Below are 19,284 nucleotides of genomic sequence, written 5' to 3'. Positions count from 1 at the left end.
AGCAGCAGCAGCAGCTTTTCCTTTCTTCAAGGGTTGCCCAAATTTCAGTGCCCTCAGCGAGGCAGCTGTGATCTCAGTTCCTTTGAAGGATTCCTCGCCTTCGAGATCAATCTTGTGGTCAAGAAGAATTCGAGTTATGAGTGACCCAAGCCTCAGCGTACCCGTGCTGCGTAGGAACCTAGCAACTAAGAAGACCGACATGTTGATAGGGGTGTACGTCAGCATGTGCCATATAAAGCACTGTTCAAAGTTTGTTGCTGATGTAGTGCAGTTGATCTTTGGGTAAATAAAATAGCTCAGCAGGTAGTGAGCCATCTTCTGGTGCTGTCCCATTGAAGATGTTGAGATCTCTCCTGAGTGACCCTCAGGTTTGCAGAAGGTATGGACGTAGTTGGTTTTGTCCTGATCTCCTGACTTCCTCAGCCTTACTCCCTCAGTTTTGAGCTGGAGGAGATTTCCTATGTACAGAGGGTTGATGAAGATGGTTTTTCCTCTTACTTCAGTGCTTAGGTAGTCGGCAGAGTCACTAGCAACCTTGAGGTTGTGGTAAAACTCCCTTACCAGGTCAGGATATGTCTCATCTCTGACCAGAACAGCCCAGTCCATTCGTTTTTGGAGATCCATTCGGCAAATGGTTGTTCATGTTGTACGAAATGCTCAGAGACCCATCTGGAGGGCTCAACCTTCCATTCGCGGACATTTTCGAAGACCTTGGAGTAGGTCCTGATCTTAACAGCTTTCCCTTTTCCAGAAGTTTGGCCAGTTTTACCCTTGCTCGGTGTAGAGGGGTTTTGTGAAGGTTCATCGGAGCTGGACTTTTGGTGGCCGGCACCGGAGACGTTGAAAGATAACTTAGTCATTCTTCGAAGATGGAGGAATTAGAGGAATTTGAGAGAAAAGAAGTTATAAGTGATTTCTTTGCCTTAAGAATTGATTAAGCGTAAAGAGTAAAAGATGGGGAAATACCCATAATTTATAGACGAAATGAACGGTGTGGATCTTAATCGAATCCATGTGTCAGTTTTGCCTTGGGATCATGTACCGACAATGATCCTGGCATTTATGACACATTACGGCGAATACGTCATTCTAGGCTATACGCGTGCTTTGCATTTATGCTAACGGATTAATCACTCATTATTTAGAATGTCAAGCGTTTGATATTCTGAGTGGTCAGTGCATTATTTAAGGATGATTTTAAGTTCAAGTTCTAAACTAATTTACTCAGTGTGCAAGTTTACTCAGTATTGTATATTCAGTCAGTTTCAATGAGGTACTCAGCAAACAATAAATCATTCAGCATGTAATTCACCCAGCATTCATATTCATTTAGCATAGGAATTTAGTGAAGAGGATTAAACATACCAATTGCTTCTCTCAGTATGCTGAACTGCTCACGGGCCAGTGGCTTCATGAAGATATCTGCAAGCTGTTCGTCCGTTGGGACAAAGGTCAGCTTGATCTCACCCTTGAGTATATGGTCTCTAATGAAGTGATGTCTGATGCTGACATGCTTCATTCTGCTGTGTTGAATTGGGTTCTTGGAAAGATCAATTGCACTTTTGTTGTCACATTTGACTTCAATTGTCTTCGTTTGAACACCATAATCTTCAAGTTGTTGCTTGATCCATAGGACTTGAGCAACACAATGACCAGCAGCAATGTACTCAGCTTCAGTGGTGGACAAGGCTACTGACGCCTGCTTTTTGCTGAACCAGGATACAAGACAGCTTCCTAAGAAGTGGCATCCTCCAGAGGTGCTTTTTCGTTCCAGCTTATCTCGTCCATAGTCAGCGTCCATGTATCCGATGAGTGTAAAATCATGAGTATTTGGATACCACAAACCTGCGTTCACTGAGCTTTGCAAATATCTAAGGATTCTTTTTACAGCAATGTAATGAGATTCCTTAGGGTTAGATTGATATCTAGCACAGTAGCATACTGAAAACTGAATGTCCGGTCTGCTGGCTATTAAGTAAAGTAGAGAGCCTATCATACCTCGATATAACTTGCTGTCTACTGACTTACCATTCTCATCAGCGCAGAGGACAGTGTCAGTGCCCATAGGAGTGGATATTGGCTTGCAATTTTCCAAGTCATATTTCTTTAAGATCTCCTTGGCATATTTGGCTTGACTGATGAAGATGCCATTATTTCCTTGTTTAATTTGAAGACCAAGGAAGAAGTTGAGTTCTCTCATCATAGACATTTCAAACTCAGTCTGCATTTGTTTGCTAAACTCTTTGCACATTGATTCGTTAGTTGCACCAAATATTATATCATCAACATAAATTTGGGCCAGCAGGGTATCTTTACCCTTTTTCTTAATGAATAAGGTTTTATCAGCTTTGCCCCTGACGTAGTTTCTAGTCAGCAGGAAACTGGTCAGCCTCTCATACCAAGCACGTGGTGCTTGCTTGAGGCCGTACAGAGCCTTTTTGAGTTTGTAAACATGGTTTGGGAACTTAGGGTCCTCAAAACCTGGAGGTTGATTTACATAAACCTCCTCGTTTATAACTCCATTAAGAAATGCACTTTTGACATCCATTTGGAATAATTTAAAATTCATGTAAGATGCATATACACATAATATTCTAATTGCCTCTAGCCTTGCCACTGGGGCAAAGGTCTCACCGTAGTCTATACCTTCTTGCTGACTGTAGCCCTGAGCTACAAGCCTTGCTTTGTTCCTGACTACGTTTCCTTGTTCGTCCATCTTGTTCCTGAAAACCCATCTTGTTCCGATGGTCTTTTGACTCTTTGGATGAGGCACTAACTCCCATACATCATTTCTTCGAAATTGATCGAGCTCCTCTTGCATTGCGTTCATCCAGAATTCATCGTACTCAGCTTCAGCGAAATTCTTCGGTTCTTGTACTGAGACGAAAGCAACATTGCTGAGGTACTTCCTGAGTTGATTCCTCGTCATCAGGGTATTCCCAGCAGAATCAAGGATTGCACTTTCGGAGTGCCCTCTTGGAATCCTTATTTCTTTGGGTAGATTTATGTCTTGTGCTGTTCCTGTTTCAACAATCTCTGCAGAAGTAGATGGGTCAGTAAAAGTAATCTTAGGTTCACTCTTACTCTTGGTCAGCCTTTTCGTGAATGACTCAGTAGCTGGTTCTGGGTCAGCGATGGTTACTGAGTTTGGATCATCTTCGGTCAGCGGCTGATATCTACCTGCAGGGTCAGTTTCATCGAACTCTACATGTATTGACTCTTCTAAAACTTGAGTTCGCTTATTAAAAACTCTGTATGCTTTGCTGTTTGTTGAGTAGCCCAAAAAGATAGCCTCATCAGCTTTTGAATCAAACTTTGCTAAGCTATCTTTGGTATTTAAAATAAAACATCTACAGCCAAAGGCACGAAAGTATCTAATATTGGGCTTTCGTCCTTTTCAAAGTTCATAGGGGGTTTTCTTGAGTATAGGTCTAACTAGAGCCCTATTAAGAATGTAGCATGCTGTGTTAATAGCCTCTCCCCAAAAATACTTTGGAAGCCTATGCTCATCCAGCATTGTCCTGGCTATTTCAACCAGAGTTCTGTTCTTCCTTTCTACAACCCCATTTTGCTGAGGTGTTCTAGGAGCAGAAAAATTGTGGTCAATGCCGCTGGCTTCACAGAATTCAACAAACTTTTGGTTTTTGAACTCTCCACCGTTATCACTACGGATATGAGATAATTTTAGGTCTTTTTCATTTTCAATTTTTCTAACCAAATTTGAAAATATCTCAAAAGTCTCATCCTTGCTGGTCAGCAAGATGACCCACGTATACCGAGAGAAGTCATCTACAATGACCAAGGAAAATCTTCTTCCACCCAGACTCAGCGGCTGGACTGGACCAAAGAGATCCAAGTATAGCAACTCTAACGGACGTTTAGTTGAGACAATGTTTTTACTGTGAAAGGATTGTTTGGTTTGTTTTCCAGCTTGGCAAGCGTGGCATAATTGATCTTTTTGAAATTTAAGTTCAGGCAGTCCCTCAACCAATTGCTTTCTTGCTAGTTTGGCCAGGAGATCCATGCTTACATGACCAAGTCTCATGTGCCATAGCCAGGAATTTTCTTCCTTTGTTACTAAGCACACAGTTTTTGAAAACTTTTTCTCTAGGTCTAGCATAAAGACATTATCTATCCGAGGGGCAGTTAAAATTAACTCATTTGATTTACCCTCGTATATTTTACATCCAGTAGCATCAAATATAACTTTTCTCCCATTGTCACATAGCTGAGCTACGCTGAGTAAGTTATATTTGAGTCCGCTGACTAGGGAGACAGATTCAATAGTAGGATTACCTCCGATGGTTCCTGAGCCTACTATCTTACCCTTCTTGTTGTCTCCAAAACTTACGCTCCCTCCTCGTTTACGTTCAAACGTGATGAACTGAGTTTCATCACCCGTCATATGCCTTGAGCATGCGCTGTCAATATACCACATCTTTGACTTCTTGGCACATCTCAGGCTTACCTGCAATGTAACTAGTTACTTTTAGGTACCCAATTCTTTTTGGGTCCTGACTTGTTAGGTGCAACAGGTATAGCATCATACTTTATTTTATGGCGGCATACATGGACAGTATGGCCATTCTTTCCACAGAAGTCACAACTGACCTTCTGTTTAGGATTTTTTACTGACTTGTCAGCACCCCAGTGCTGAGCGTGCCAGCACACCTTAGTGGTGTGTCCTAACTTCCACAAAAGTCACACTGGACTTTTCGCTGGGGATTCCATCTCTGCCGAGTACCTTGGTACTGAGTTCTCAGAGGAATGTTATTTTTATTTGGAACCTTTAGTTGGTTCTGGATGGTTGTGACGTCCTTCCTCAGTTTCTTTGAAACTATCTGGACTTCAGAGACATACTCATGCATGATCTTCATGTTATCATGCAGAGTCGAATTGTCCTGAAGAAGGTATCTGAGGTCACTCAGTTTGACCTCTTCCACTTCGTCACAGCGCCTACTGAGTGCTCTAACTTTCTTATTACACTTCTTGACAAGTGTATAGAGATCACTCAGGGCATTAACCATATCGTTTATGAGCTGGGGAAGAGAAATTACCTCATTTGATTGTTCCTCATCATCTGATGCGACGGATGGGTCAGCATGCTCAGAGACGCATGGCTCAGCAAGTTCGTCAGCCATGAAGCATATCTTCGCTGACTCGGTGGCCTCAGTTTCTGTGGATGAAGACTCATCGCTGTCGCTCCAAGTAGCCACCATTGCTTTCTTCCCATTTTCTTGTCTTTCCTCAGCGTGGGGCAGTTTGACTTAATGTGGCCAGTTTGATGGCACTCAAAGCATGTAATGGGCTTTGAGCTGTCCTTTCTGTATTTGCTGTCACTTGAGTCAGCCTTATACTTATCAAACTTTCTGTAAGGTTTTTTAGAGTATTTGTCACTCTTCTTGAATAGCCTTTTCATCTTCCTTGTGAACATAGCCATCTCCTCATCATCAGTTGAACTCCCGTCAGTGGAGTCAGCTTTCATGACAAGTGACTTCTGCTTCTTGTCTTTAGATTTTTCCTTCACCTCAAAGTTTTTCATGGATATCTCATGGGTCAGCAATGAACCGATGAGTTCGTCATATTTGTAGGTGGTTAAATCCTGAGCTTCCTCAACTGCTGTCTTCTTTGCTTGCCAGTCCTTCGGAAGACTCCTGAGTATCTTTTTGACTTGTTCTTCCTCAGTGAAGATTTTCCCAAGTCTCTTGAGCTCATTTATGATGTTGGTGAACCTTGCGTTCATGTCTGAAATGCCCTCATCATTGTTCATCTCGAACAGCTCGTACAGTCTCATCTGCTGATTCACCTTGGATTCTTTCACTTTATTTGTTCCCTCGTAGGTGACTTCCAGCTTTTTCCAGATCTCTTGTGCCGACTCGCAACCTGAGATTTTGTTATATTCTGCAGCATCGAGCGCACAGTGAAGCATATTGATAGCCGAAGCATGGTTTTGAAGCTTTTTAAGATCATCCTCTGTCCATTTGGCCTCAGCTTTTATAACTGTTTGGCCAGCCACAACCTCGACAGGTACAAATGGGCCTTGGACTATAGATAGCCAAGCACTCATGTTTGTAGCCTGAATGAAGTTCTTCATCCTATTCTTCCAGAAGGTATAGTTTGACCCGAAGAATAGGGGAGGCCTTGTAATGGACAGCCCCTCAGGCAGTATTTGAGTTGTTTGGTTTCCAGGGAGAAACTGAGTGCTGTTTTCGCCCATGGTAGGGATCAGCTCAAGGTTGTTAGACCTTTTAAAGTGAGCTTTTAAGCTCTGATACCACTTGTTGGTCCCTTGTTTAGTTGCAAGTATAGTTCCAGGGGGGGTTAGGAACTATTTGAACTTTTTGCAATTTAGGCAGACTTCTTTTTTAAAAAAAAGTTTGAACAGCGGCGCTGAGTAAACAGTAAGGTACTGGCTTAGTCAACAGGTGACTAGGTCAGTTTCTTAGCTTGAGTCAGGAGATAGCACTTAGAGTCTATTCCTGAGCTCAGACGTTCAACGCGCACAACTCAACTTGACCTCTTTACTTGGTCAGTTTTGATTATTTAAAGCAAGCAATATAAATACGGAGTTAAGGTAAGAAATACTTCACTCAGCAGATTTATCCAGGTTCGGCTTCTTCTAAGCCTACGTCCTGTCCCCGGAACACGTTCCGAGATTTCAAATACTCTACTGAGCTTTTTAAAGGTAGAGCCTCAAACCTTTTACAATATCAGCAATTGAGTATGACAAGAGTACCTTCCTCTATACTTCTACTCAATCCTAATCTCTCCGCTGAGTACTTAAAACCGAGTACTCAGCCTCTCCTTTCTATCTCTAGAAATGATAAGTGTTTTGTCCTAATACAAAGATGTGCTAAGACACTTTAGACGATTTACAATCACTCTAGACTTTTACACAGATATGAGAAATGTAGTGTAAGAATTTTGCTTTGCTTCTTGCTTGCAGAACTTGTAGAGATTTGGTCAGCGTAATGGCTTGATCAAGTTCTGCATGTTGTGAAGCTTGTGATGGCACTATTTATAGAGATGTCTGGGCGTCGGTCATTTCGAATTTCGAAATAACCGTTGGAGGGAAACGCCTATGTGTCGTTGTCATCCTGACTTGCTCAGAGCTGTCGGCCAATCACAATCGTGTATCTTCTGTCCTCGGTCAGCTCAGCAAATGGTCTCTCCTTTTATGGTAAAGTCAACTGGACAGTATACTGTATCGTCTGAACTTTGCCAAAAGAGGAAACACTTTCTTTGGAAGTTTTCCTTTGCCAGCTGCTGTCTTGTACGCTTTGTCGAGATGACTCAGCAGCTTCATTGTGAAGTTGTTCCCGAAGGTCTTCTAGATCCTTCCGTTTGCTGAGTTGCGTTTTTGTTCAAAAATGGCAACGTCTTGACATATGCGGGCCGAGTGTACTGAGTTGTTTGACTTGGGCCTTGGCTTCCGTATTGGGCTTGGGCCTTTCGATTCTTATGTCTTATAGTATTTTAACTCAATATTGAACAAACACATTAGTAGAATTAAATCAAAGCATTTAAACTTAGTGTTTAGAATATGTATATATATTATACTTAACCAATTTTGTCAAATCAAAATTATGTGGAAAGGTGTTTCAACACGGTCTTCTAACGTCATTCATTGGTCAGCTTCCAGAAATGCAGGCCAATCCTGTCGTTTGATTTTGGCAGGCATCAGGCTTGCCAGTTTCGTCTTCTTCCGCCAGGTTCGTCTTCTAACGCCAGTTTTGTCTTCTTGCCAAATGCCAGTTGATCCATGCATCTCGAAAAGGTCTTTAGGCGGATTTTCGAGGTTCTGAATTGTTGCAAACCTGTGTCGGACTTTGTCTTTTAGTCAACGGATCATTGGTGCTGTCCTGACGACTACTCGGCTTGATTTGATCGGCTTTGCTTTCAATCTATTTCTTTATCTATGATGAGTTACATTCTACTCAATTACATTCTACTCAGCTTCTTCAGTCGGCTTCGCCTTCAAGCGTTATTCTGAAGAAGACTTTTCTTTTAACAGAGCTGAGTTACATTCTACTCAGCTTCTGCTGTGTGTCTTTGCTCCTGCTGATTTTTTTCTGTCTTTCTTTTTATTGAACACTTAGTTCCTGTTCTCCTTAGTAAGCTTACTCAACATTGAACAAACTCATTAGTACAATTAAATCAAAGCACTTAAATTTAATTATCTTAATCATGGGATTAACTTAAATAATTTTGTCAAATCAAAATCATGTAGAAAGGTGTTTCAACACAAACCTCTTACAATAGATTTATAGAGTACCTTCCTCTACAAACCTATATTCAGTACCAAGAGTAGTTATATAGTACCTTCCTCTATATCTACCTACACTTAGCATTATCTACCTCTGAATGCTACCTTCTCAGCAACTCAGAGTCTCCTCACAAATTAAGAATTGATAATTTTTTTCTATAAACAAAGAACACTCGTAAGATCTAGTTTAAACGTTTATACAAAGATTGGAATTGGTGTAAGATTTGCTTTGCTTTTTGCACAGAAACTTCAAATGAGAATTTGCTCAGCGGTTTGACTTTCTGAAGATCTGCATGGAATGAAGAAAATGAAGGGCCTATTTATAGTGACACCTGAGCCTTTGGTGATTTCGAATTTTGAAATAACCGTTGGAGGGAAATGGCTCTGTTGTCCCTTTCGCTCCTCAGTGTTCAGAGTCTTTGGCCAATAAGAATGCTGCCTTTTCTGCATTGATCAGTGCTCAGATGCTTTTGGTCAGTAAGCGCCAGACTGTTTCTCCATTTATGGCAAAGTCTCCTCGACAGCTTTCTGTTGCGTTTGGACTTTTCCTTAATTGGATTAACTTTGTCTACAAGTTGGATGAGTCAACTTCTCTTTGTCTTTTGTCCGTTCAACTCAGCAGCTTCATTGTGAAGCAATTAACAAGCCTTCTGGATCATTCTACTTGATGGGCTAAGTTGATCCATAAGCTTGGATTTGTTGCTTGGGCTTTAACTTGTCTTCATGGGCTTTGGGCCTTGGTCTTAATGTCTTTCAATACTTGTGAATTAAATACTCAACACTTAAACAAACACATTAGTAACAAATAAATCAAAGCATTTAAATTTAAGGAAAAAGTACAAAAATAAACCTTGTGGTTACACATGTTTTCGATTGCAGTCCTATGGTTTAAAAATTTACAAAATGGTAAATTAAGGTTTACTCTGTTAGCAAACACATGCCAAATTGACTAACGGTGTTAAAAGTCAAAGGAAAAAGAGTTAATTTGGTCCTTATATTTATTTATTTTATAAATTAACACCCTTTATTATCTAATTATCACAAACAAATCCTAAAATTAAAAATAAAAATAAAATACACATTCTTCTTCATCTCTCTCTAATTTCTTTTTTTTCTCTCTATTCTCTCTCTAAGAATACAAAATCGATAAGAAACAAAGAAAAGGAAAAAAAAACATAGTTAAATATACAAAAATATATTTATTAATGCAGAGTAACATATTGATGAAACAAAAAAAAACCTCAAACTCTAATTAATCCACAGGAAAAATGAAAATTATTCAATAAATCGCAATCAAAGGCCGATAAATACTCGAAAACCATATCACAACCGGAAAGCAGCTGCAATGATAGCAACTCCGGTGGTGATGACCACATGACTCTTCACTAAACTTACAACCGCGGCAGAAGTAGAAGCAGTGGTGGTAGAAACAACAGAAGTGTCCGTAGAAGGAGAACTCTTCGTTGTCGTGGGACTTTTCTCTGCTGCTAGTCCTTTTGCTGCTGCTTCTACTGCTACTTTTGTTGCCAGAGCTGGAGCTTTACCACTACTAAAAATGTCCGCAGGAAGCAAAACCTTATCAACCCGATAAATAGTAAGCTGATTATCGGTATAAACAGTGCCAGAAATGCTAGTATTAGTCAATCCATTACTAATGCTCACTGAAGTAGGAGAAGTAGTGAAATTCAGAGCAACTCGGCCGCCATTTCCTGCCTCTATTCCGACGGGATTAGTCACAGTTTGGAACTGTGAAGTCGACAGGAATGAAGGAATGACATGGAATTTCACCAGCTCCGACTTCTGTTCGTCGGTTAAAGAGTTAAGAGTGCCTCATTTGAGACCGGAGAAAGCACCAAACTGATTTGAGACCGGAGAAAGCACCATCTGTTGGTGCAAAGATAGTTAGCCATTGTTTGAGTTGTTAAGGACAACAAGGAAGTGGTTTTCCTCTTGTGTTGATCTCAGGAGGCGGATGTATATCGAAAAATGCCAGGATTTTTCGAGGATTTTATAGTGACGTCGATGGGCGGAGGAATGGAAGAGGCTACACTGGAGAGGCTGTGGTGTTGTTGATATCACCGGTGGAGCGGGAGGGGATGAAGCTGGCGGTCCTTGAGCAACTAGAGCAGAAGTAGGTGACTGGGCTGCAATGTTTGTGCAGTAGAGGAGGATGATTACAAGGGAAGTAGAGAAAAGACATTGTTGGTTCATCTTCATTTTTGTAGTACTAGTTAATGACGATGATGTGAACTTTTCAATTTAGGTGTAATGTGGAATTATAGTTATAAATTAGAGAGATTGAGAAGAAGGTGTATTTGATTTTTATTTTTAATTTTAAGGTTTGTTTGTGATAATTAGATAATAAGGGGTGTTTTATAAAATAAATAAATATAAGGACCAAATTAACTCTTTTTCCTTTGACTTTTAACACCGTTAGTAAATTTGGTATGTCTTTGCTAACGGAATGAACCTCAATGTACCATTTTGTAAATTTTTAAACCACGGGTCTGCAATCGAAAACAGGTGTAATCACAATGTTTATTTTTGTACTTTTTCCTAAATTTAATGTGTTGGAATATTTTATCAAATGGGATTTGATAATTTTATCAAATCAAAATCATTGTGGAAATGTGTTTCAACAAACTCCCCCATTTTGATGTTGGCAAAAATATTAAATTAGGAACTCAGCATAAAGCTCCCCCATAATTGTTGACCTTACTTTTACTTCTGAGTTCTCCCCCATAAGGGTTGGCCTACTGACTTAGCTTTGCTTTTAAACATTTCAAGGTTTAACTAAGCCAGGTTGAGTTCAAGGTCAGAAGCAGGTCAAGATTAAGAACATATTCATTTCACTCAGTTCTGATACTCATTGGAAATATTCTATTAAACATGAGTGCTCAAATATCAGAGTTGAAAGTGATATTGAGTTATCAAGGTTACTGGGTTAGAAATACTCAGTGGCTTATACTTGAATAAATTTTATGTTCTTAAGTTGAGTTATTTGTTCAGTATCTTTTAAGTGTTAGACATTATAAGCAAGTCAAGATTAGTCAGACATAGACAATGGAATTGAAAGACTTAATCAATTTAAACCATAATAGACAAAAATATATAGTCAACAAACGATGTAAGAAGGATACGTTCTTATATAAGTAACACAACAAGCAAGCAACACAGCAGAGATATACTTTAACACAAAGAAGTTTAGAAGATCTAAGACGTTAGACAAGTGTTATCGTTATAATTTATAGCATTTTTAGTATTTAATTACTAGTTATTTTGTACCATTTTAATAAATTTTAAATAATGGTTTTTGTATATTTTCTTCATTTTATGCATTTAAGCCACTTTGTGTGTTTTCTAGGCACTTTCGCAAGGTTTCCGGCACAAATAACCAAGTCGGGGTTTAAGGCGGCAACTCGCGAGTAAAAAGGACCAGAAAAAAAGAGTTTTAGTGACACCCAGCGTGCACTTCGTCGCTGATAGGTGCTGTAAGATAAAGTCCAATTGTTCACACTAGGACAAATTTGACATATTTTCGTATTTTCAACTTATCTCCCTCATACGAACTCGGATTGAGGCGATTAAAAATGCGTTGGAAAGCTAAAAGAAAGATGAACAAGTGACTAATAATAACTTCTCCAAATTTGAAGTGTATCAAGCTCAGAAAATTCCCAAAGTTGATGAACATGTTGAAGCCTATGATTCCTTTCCCACCTTTACACATTTCAACTCCTAAATTGTCAAAGTCTTCCACCATCCTCTCTTAAATGCAAAATTCAGAAGATTAGGGAGTGGAAGGCCATAAGGAGACTTGGTCTTTGAAATTATGTGTGTCATTTTACTATAAAAGGATACCTTGGGTGCCATTTGAAGACACACCAAGCTTAGCCTTAATTCTTCCATCTATAATGTTATTTTGCTGATTTTTCTCCTTACAAATCAGTTGTTTGTGTTGTTGTAATTGTTGTTATTGTTGTTAAAGTGTTGTTTATGCAAAAGTTCATCCAATAAAAGTAAGTTTCAAGTTACCGAAGAAGTTCGTTCGGCAATCGTCATTACGGTTTCTTCTAAACTTTAATCTCTTTTATTAATATGAACGCCATTGTCTATATTTCTAAGGTGTGTTTTAATCTAATAATGGGCTAAAACCCCCTTAACTAAGGCTAAAAGCGGATCTTAATCTTAATTATGTGGTAATTACGTTTAACCTATTTAAGTTATCTTTATCTTTTTTAAGAACTAACTTATGATTCTTAATGCTTGTAGGAGATGGGCCAACTCTCTACTTGAATATAATTAATCGTTTATATTGACCGTAATTAAATTGATTAATCGAAATTCATAAGTTGGACCTAATGACCATTTAGTGTGGCTTATTGGTTTTCCAAGGTTTTTCATGAATCTTATTACAAATCTTAGATTTATTACTTAAGCCGGACCAAGGGAAAGTAATAGATCAAAGGTTTGGGAATAAGAAAACTTAATGCTTCTTTGGATTAATTACTTGAGCCAGACCAAGGGAAAGTAATTAATCGAAAGTTTAGAACTAATTAATCGAGTGGTTTTTCTTGAATCTTAAGTAATTTCTTTAGCCGGACCTAGGGGTGCAATCGAGCCGAACCGAGCCGAACACTAGGTAGGCTCGGTATTGGCTCGTTAATATCTCGAGTCGAGCCCTCTCGAATCGAGCTTTGATGAGCTTTGACCGAGTTGAGCTTTGACCGAATCTGACCGAGCTTTGACCGAGCCAAGCTTTTATCGAGCTTCTAACGAGCTTTAACCAAATTCAACATACATGCATAGAATAAGTAGCGTAAAAAATAGAAAAGCCTTATAACATACTCCATATGAGTTCAAAATATTTATAAAGAAAAACAATCATGTTATTGTCAAGATTCCAAAACAGTATATGGTACTTATGATTGGAAAACACAAGCTCGGAGAAAAATTTCAAACAATGACATATATATTAAACTTTGTAATGTATTTTATTCCTTATCAAAACCTAATTGTCTCGCTAAAGACTCAAATATCTAAGCTTTTTTGTGTCATTTTTTGTATGGGTTAAATCTTATTTGATTTGTGAATTGTGATGAAAACTAATAATAACTAATGAAATATATATAGTAATTAAAAATAATCGAACCTGCTCGCGAGCTTTCGAGCCGAACCTGAGGAAGCTTGAACTCAGCTCGTTAGTGCTCGAGCCGATCCCGAACTCGAGTCGAGCCATATCGAGCCGAGCTTTGATCGAGCTTTCACCGAGCCGAGCTTGAATAGTTTGCGAACTACCAAGGCTCGCTTGCACCCCTAACCGGACCAAGGTAAAGTAGGTTAAAAAGGTTTAGGTTAAATCCTATTACAAATCTTAGATTTATTACTTGAGCCGGACCAATGGAAAGTAACAAATCGAAGGTTTGGAACTAAGAAAACTTAATGCTTCTCTTGATTAATTACTTGAGCCGGACCAAGGGAAAGTAATTAGTCGAGAGTTTAGAACCAATCTCGAGAAATAATAGTTAATAAGAAAAATCGCCATCTTAAGAAGGATAAAACAACTTAAAAGGGGTTAAGTGTTATTACCAACCAAAGAGGTTAAGTGAAGCTAGAAGCCTTAGTTTCTTTTATTATAATTAATCTCTCACTTAATTTGTGTAATTTTCATTTCATTTCTTGCTTAAGTCTTAGCTTGGTTGTCCAACAAACTCTACATTTCGGTTGTTTAAATAATAGATTGTAAGCAAAGAGATTAGTACTTATAATCACCATCCTCGTGGGAACGATACTCTACTTTCACTTTATTACTTGATATATGACTAAGGTACACTTGCCTTCACATGCACGTATACGTAAAACGCGCATCAACAAGCTAACTAAAGAGTCTATCTATTTTGTGTTGTATTGGACATGTTTTTTATTTCCGTGATTGCTGTGAAGTTCCTTGTTGCTGATGTTGTTGCGGTCTTTGGCCAGCGGAAGAGGAGTGAGTTTGTTGTTGAGTTCCTTGCTCAGTGGAACGACTCCTTTGTTCTTCCTTAGCCTTTTCATTGTGTTTCTCCCCCTTTTTGCCAGCATTAGAACTAGGTTGGGAAGAGGAAGGGTGAGACTGGCCAGCAGTAGCAGCACGAGAGTGTTTAGAGGAATACAATTGTAGCGCACTCATACTGTCTCTGAGACTGTTGAAAACAGACAATCTAGCTTCCATATTAGATACTGGCACATTACTAGTTGCACTCAAGTTACTGAGAAGGAATTAGAGTGCTTTTGCGTGCCAGGACAGAGTGTCAGTGAGCTTAGTATAGGATTGCTGATGAAGTCTCAACATCGCGCTGTCTTGAGTTTGGCGCTGCTGGGTTTGTTGTTTGACATGCCCATAGGTTTCCTTCGTGTTATGGAAGATGGCAGAGGTCTTCTTTTGTTCAGTCTCCATCACTGCACGATTTATGTTGAGAAGCCTAACAACCTCAGCAACCTGCTCGATTGTGCATTAAGACGACGAAGTGATCGAATGTTGAGCTTTGGAGATCTCAGTAGTCAGTTGCTGAAAGTGTGAGGTGATCTCAGCAGGAGTGATAGCAGTTGTGTTGACTGTTGAGATAGCCTTAATCTTTCCTTCGAGAGTGTCCATATGTTGGATCATCATTAATTGCAAGGCAGCCATTCGACCAGTGAAGACTTTGTAACGCTGCTGGGAGACAAGAGCAGTCAGAGCGTTGAGCAAGGTTTTGATACTGTTGATTTCGTTCAACAACTGCATTGTCTCACTAAGCTGGGTTGGCTCAGCGAAGGTGGTGGCAAAGTCAGTGGGTTGAGACTTGGCCATATCATTTACTAAGGCCAGGGCAGCTTGAACAAGCTTATGCCTACTCTCAGTGGCGTTGATTACTGATGGGGAATCATTGCCAGGAGTTGTCTCATCAGCTTGATCCTTGTCCTTCCCAAATGATTGATTTGGAGTTGAAGGGTTTTGGATAAGAGTTTGAGAGTCAGTGCGGGCTTGCTCAGTATTGGAAGTATCAGGAGCAGCAGCAGTGGACTCAGGAATTGCGTGCTCAAGATTGGAAGTTGAGGGAGCATTAGTTAAGTCAATCATTTGCTCAGTAGAGGAGGTGTTGGGAGCAGCGGTATTAGTAGGTATAAGCAATCCTCAGACTCAAAAAAAAATATTAATTAGTGATTCTAGATTATGGAGTGTGATGCTTTGACTCTGTTCAAACACGATCCATAACAGGAAGGAACCTAGGGTGTGTGCGGGCAAGCGATGGGTATCACACAAAGTAATTGCAGAATAGTTAATATTAGATTGAGCATTCATCCCTGATCAATGGGAGATGTATCTATGATCGCTTGTGGATAATTGACTGTAAATCCTTACAAGGTGATAGATTAAGAGTCGAAATGGAGATTTCACTTAATCTATCTATTCGGAGTCAACTCTACCTAAACAAGTAAAAATGAACGTCTCGTTATATGTGACTTGGCACTATCCATAGTTACAAGATTCGTTCAAGGATATAGCTGGTGAAGGATCAAATTATACTGGACCTAATGCGGAAAGGTCAACGACGGAATCAACCTATCTTCTTATGGCTCTAGGGGAATGTTTACGGTTCTGCTATTCACAGTCCGCACACTCATTCCGATATACAATAGGTTGAATGTAATTTTGGAAATTAATTCAATAAATGTATACGGCTAGTAGCAATAAGAATCTAATGGTCACACATGAGACTTGGAACCAAAAGAGGGCAAGATAATAATTATTGAATGGAGAGACAGAAATGGATAGGGGGCGAAATATACATATATGTATATTAATTTATTTAATTAATTAATTTAGATAATTATAATTGGATTATAATTATTGATTACATCCCTAACTGAAAAATATTATCCTATCTAAAATATACATATAGTATGTATATTAATTTTGTTTAATTAATTAATTTAGATAATTATAATTAGATTATAATTATGGTTAAATTAATTATAGGATAAAATTAGTTAGGTGATTTAATTTAATTATATCTCTAATTATTATCCTATCACAAATAAATAATATAAATGTTATTTATATTATATTTAGATATAATTATAGATAACTACTTTTTGTGAAAATATACATTAAACTTACATCAACCTCCCTTCAAAAAAAAATTATGCTAAACCACATAATAAGTTAGAAGTGTTTATTAAAATTCTAATTTTATTCATTCAAAATAATCTTATTTTAAGGGTCCTTTTATTTATTTCAATTTATAAAATAGTTTTTATTTAGGGTAATTAATCTATTAGTCCCTATATTTTGACAAAACACACTGTTTAGTCCCTGTATTTTTAAAAACACATGGTAAAGTCCCTAACCTTTTTTCTCAGTGAACTGTTTAGTCATTCTGTCTGTTTGTTAGATTTTTTATCGTTTATAAATTCGGAAAATGACTAAATTACCCTTTACTATTTACCTTCAAATTTCAGAAGAGGAAATCCAATTTAAAAGAAGAAGCTTTTTATATGGAGAACAAGAAAAAGAACAGACCTAATGCTAATGAATTTGAACGATTAAGAAGAAAATTAAGAAAAAGAACATTCAAAGTTGATTTCAGATGCAGTACAGTTTAAAGGAAGGGAAAATAACGGAAAAGAAGAATGCAAATCCAAATTGACTGACAAAATCTTCATGTGAGTTTAACGGCAGAAACTAAACAGTTCACCGAGAAAAACGTTAGGGACTAAACACTTCATCGAAAAAAGGTTAGGGACAAAATCGTGTGTTTTTGAAAATATAGGGACTAAACAGTGTGTTTTATCAAAATATAGGGACTAATAAATTAATTACCATTTTATTTAAATTAAGGAACAAGGGATTTTTTAGTAATATTAAATATTTTTGTCATTTACTTCTTGTAATATTATTTGATATCATTTGCTTCTAAAGTATTAATATTCATATATTATTTAGGTGATTTTGTTGTTAGTTTTTATTTTATTGTTAACATTTGAAAATTCTGTACAAATATATAATAATTATATAAATCAAAATAATATATGAATATTGATAATAACTAAAACAATAAAAATTGAAGCACTATTTTCTTTTTTGGTAAGGATTGAAAAACTATTTATAATTATAACTATATAAATTTCTATACTATTGTTTTAATTAAATGTTTATATTATTTTTTCAAATTAAATATTATAACATGATAATATGGGGGTGTAGCTCATATGGTAGAGCGCTCGTTTCGCATGCGAGAGGCACGGGGTTCGATTCCCCGCACCTCCAACTAATTTTCTCAAAAAAAAAATATTATAACGTGAATTTAAATATATGCTATTATATGAATTATTATTCTTTTTGAAAGAAAAAAAAAACTGAATTCATGATCATAAAAAATTAAGACCCTTCATTATCGTATCGATTTAATTTTTGGAGACAGATTAAGAGTCCGTAATTTCTTCAAACCCGTAACAGTAGACGTTGATTAGCTTCCAATGCCCGATAACCAAATTTAAAAGTATAATCGTGATTATCATATGCAAGCATAATTGCTAGACATCTTTAAAAAGTTTAGAAAACCAACCTATTAAGCATAAACAAAATCTTCAAATTGAATCTTATACTCTTTAAGTGCTACCGAAAACCAAACACATTCAATAATAAACTCAAGCATTGTTAAGTTCAGAATTAATCAACAATTAAAAGGTAAAAACTGAATTAAATAACCTAAAAATCTACATCATCTTCATATTGGGGAAATCATCCATGATTTTAGGATTCTGAGCCATGAATTTCTTGAGAAGGTCCTGTTTTTCAATCTCATGACTAGTAGGAAGTCCCATCTCCTTCTGTCTTTGATCAAACATCATCTTCTCCACAACCGATCTTGTTTCCCCTTCCAATTCCGATAGTCGGCTTGCTTCTGGTTTTGCTTTTTCTGTATCAATTTCAGGCCCGCCTTTCAATAAACTCTTCCACCAATTCTGCCGATCGAATTTCGTCATTAACACAGAAATTAGCTTTTGATCTTCCAAATTCCAAAAGCAATCATCCAATTTGATCGTCTCAAACAGCTCTCCTTCAATTATAGGTGCTTCACCTTTGATCCCAACTTTCAATGACTTCTTCTTTATTTCGCACACGATTTCCCTGGAATTGAAACGGTTAGGTCTTGCAGAGTTTGAGTCCAGGAATGATTCTCCATGTCTAGACCATTGCCTTCGTTTGGGTCTTGTTTCTCCGGCGATGACTTTGGGGACGGAAGCTTCTGGGTTTGGCCTACTTCTTCATAGTCGGATAGGATCGCCATGGTTGAAACGAGAGGATTAAATTGATGAAACTGATCTAGGGTTTTATGTAGAGAGCTTGAACAAGCTTATGCCTACTCTCAGCAGCGTTGATTACTGATGGGGAATCATTGCCAGGAGTTGTCTCAGCACCTTGATCCTTGTCCTTCCCAAATGATTGATTTGGAGTTGAAGGGTTTTGGATAGGAGTTTGAGAGTCAGTGCGGGCTTGCTCAGTATTGGAAGTATCAGGAGCAGCAGCAGTGGACTCAGGAATTGCGTGCTCAAGATTGGAAGTTGAGGGAGCATTAGTTAAGTCAATCATTTGCTCAGTAGAGGAGGTGTTGGGAGTAGCGGTATTAGTAGGTATAAGTAATCCTCAGACTCAAAAAAATATTAATTAGTGATTCTAGATTATGGAGTGTGATGCTTTGACTCTGTTCAAACACGATCCATAACAAGAAGGATCCTAGGGTGTGTGCGGGCAAGCGATGGGTATCACACAAAGTAATTGCAGAATAGTTAATATTAGATTGAACATTCATCACCCCTGATCAATGGAAGATGTATCTATGATCGTTTGTGGAGACTTGACTATAAATCCTTACAATGTGATAGATTAAAAGTCGAAATGGAGATTTCACTTAATCTATCTATTCGGAGTCAACTCTAACTAAACAAGTAAAAATGAACGTCTCGTTATATGTGACTTGACACTATCCATAGTTACA

The 19,284-nt window shown here is 38.0% G+C and overlaps 1 non-coding gene and 2 pseudogenes across 1 annotated transcript; 1 reads left to right on the top strand and 2 right to left on the bottom strand.

Annotated features, from left to right (window-relative positions):
- Positions 1-9,589: 9,589 nt before the first annotated feature.
- LOC136234264 (fasciclin-like arabinogalactan protein 12) lies at positions 9,590-10,477 on the bottom strand (annotated as a pseudogene).
- Positions 10,478-17,479: 7,002 nt separating this feature from the next.
- TRNAA-CGC (transfer RNA alanine (anticodon CGC)) lies at positions 17,480-17,552 on the top strand. The gene has a single exon. It is a non-coding gene; the product is annotated as a tRNA-Ala (tRNA).
- Positions 17,553-17,990: 438 nt separating this feature from the next.
- Positions 17,991-18,826, bottom strand: LOC136232221 (protein BOBBER 1-like; annotated as a pseudogene).
- Between the last annotated feature and the right edge of the window lie 458 nt (positions 18,827-19,284).

Source organism: Euphorbia lathyris, chromosome 6, assembly GCF_963576675.1.
Source record: "Euphorbia lathyris chromosome 6, ddEupLath1.1, whole genome shotgun sequence".
NCBI classification, from domain to species: domain Eukaryota; kingdom Viridiplantae; phylum Streptophyta; class Magnoliopsida; order Malpighiales; family Euphorbiaceae; genus Euphorbia; species Euphorbia lathyris.
Note: the sequence above shows the minus strand (reverse complement) of the source record. Positions and strands in the feature narration are given on the sequence as shown.